This window comes from Mesocricetus auratus, unplaced genomic scaffold, assembly GCF_017639785.1.
Source record: "Mesocricetus auratus isolate SY011 unplaced genomic scaffold, BCM_Maur_2.0 Super-Scaffold_100003, whole genome shotgun sequence".
In the NCBI taxonomy this organism is placed as follows: Eukaryota; Metazoa; Chordata; class Mammalia; order Rodentia; family Cricetidae; genus Mesocricetus; species Mesocricetus auratus.
Genome location: NW_024429188.1, coordinates 283,015 through 285,269, shown reverse-complemented (window position 1 = coordinate 285,269; position 2,255 = coordinate 283,015). Strand labels below are relative to the sequence as shown.

At 39.9% G+C, this 2,255-nt stretch overlaps 1 pseudogene; it reads right to left on the bottom strand.

Moving 5' to 3' along the window:
- Positions 1-566: 566 nt before the first annotated feature.
- On the bottom strand, positions 567-2,040 carry LOC121139904 (annotated as a pseudogene).
- Between the last annotated feature and the right edge of the window lie 215 nt (positions 2,041-2,255).

Genomic DNA, 2,255 nt, shown 5'->3' with positions numbered 1-2,255 from the left:
ACAATGATCTGAAAAACAGTTCTAAAGTACCAATAAGGTATATGTAATATGATATGGAAAAACTGACACTTTTTGTTTATTTGAAATCATACATTAACAGTGACTAATCTCAGTTGTCCTTTCTTTTTGACCAAGGATTTACATCTTGCAAGCTTATGGATAAGATATAAGAGTTTAAGCCATGGAGAATTTTTTTTTATTTTGTCTCCACCTTAGGGTCAAATCTATCAGATGAGTTTATTTAGATGTTTTTCTTGCAAATACAGTCACTTATTTCCATTTAAAATACCTTATTTCCATTCAAAACTGACTGTTGATGGTAAGGGAAAATCAAAACACCAGCTTCCTTTGATTTGTTTTGACAAATTCTCTGTTGGACATTAAAGTTTTTTTTCACAAATGCACAGAAACGAAGGGAAGATGGACAGCATTTGTTTGTGGTGGTACCAGACTCTTAAGATTTGATTTCATTTTGTTGTCTGTCATCTTGATGGTATTCATAGAACAGCCTTCATATTAAATAAGTCATTCGATGTTTTCAAACTGCTCCAGTGGTGTAATAAAAATTACAGGTTTCCTGTGTTTGCTAATGAGATAAACAGGAAGTTGCAGAACAGGTATAAAGGGAAGCTTAAAATGTTGCTATCAAATGGCATTACACTTTTCTCCTCGTTATTTTCAAAGGTAATGATTTTATGACCAGTTATCAGACTGAAAGTTAGTTTCCCATCAGAGTCAAAACATACAAAAGTTATTCTAAATACTTCATTTCATACTCGTTTTAAGAAAGCAGCATCATCACAGTCCTGATGACATTGCTAGAAAATGATATCACAGTGGGTAAAGATGATAAGTAAAGGAAAGCTAAATTTGCAACCTGACCACTTCCAGGAGTATGTGCCATCTCTGTTGATGGTCACTCCACATCTCATGCTGCATCTTTGAGTTCTTTTTCATTGATGGTTCTCGGCCCAATATTCCTGTGCTGCTGTGCATGAGGCAAACTCAGCCACTGTTGTTTATAAACAGGGACCAGCCACTCTAAAGGTATGAGGTGATCTTGCTCAAGAATAGTCGTGGATGCCAGGTATCAGATGATATGCTGAAACCTGTTTCTTAAACACTGGTTGAAATATTAGCCCTGCTTCACTTCCAAGAAAAGTGATGTTGTCAATACATTCCATGTGTCTGGAAAGCCAGCTGTTGGCATTAGCTAAGAGACTTTTCACTGAACCTTTCCAGCGAGGGTTAAAATAAAGGAACATCCACGTTTTCAGGGTGGTATATAGATCAATTTCCTTTTCCAACATGAGTAGGTCATATGATGAGACAAGTAGATACATGATCTTTATATCAGTTTCTCTGTAAAGTCTAACATTTGGGTGTATCTTCAAGTTGCAAAGAAGCCAGTCAAAGCACTGTGACTTTATAGATATCAGTCTCTATGTTTCTGCTGTTATGTAGTATGAACACACGGTTTTCATATTAATGGCTTTCTTCATGGTCTCACTATATTGCTGAATTACCTTCTCTACCTGAAGCAGGCATGCTGCTGCCAGAACATAAGGAACTTGTCGGGGCTTCATTGGCAAGTCCTCGTCTCTGTACAATGAACCGAACACAAAATCCAAGGATCAGATGTCTATGTGCTGGTTAATCTCCAGTTCAATAATATCACTGTGCGGTTATATCCATGTATGTTTGAGCATATTAGCAAAGTACCCCGACTGGCATAAAATGCTTGTGCCAAGACCATACTTTCCCCAGAGCACGGATATTGACACCACCCAAAAATAAAGTTTGGTAAGTATATCTAGATGCGCGCTTCCTTTTCTTGCCATAGAAGATGCCAAAAACTCGCTGTCGACTTACTACCTGAGATCCGTGGATGCGCCAGCTAGGCCCCAAACACTCCCAATTGCTCCGTTTGTGCTTGCAACTGCCAGAAGCGCAACTGGGACCAGCACTGTATTCAGGCTGCTGTGGCTCTGCCAAACTGGAGTCGTCAGGTCTCCAGACTTGGCTACTGCAATGTCCCATCGAAGAAAAGTCCTAGAAACTCTAAAGAGACCGTTGCAGAGGATTTTCACACATGCCATTGCTGGAGTGTGCCAGGACCACCTTGGCTCACTGCATTTCTCTAGCACAGTCTCAAATGTCACAGAAAAGGCAGACCATTATTCATTGTCTACCCGTGCCCTAGAGCAGGGGCCCCGCCCACTGCCAGCATGCCCTTTTAAAACTATGGCATGTGA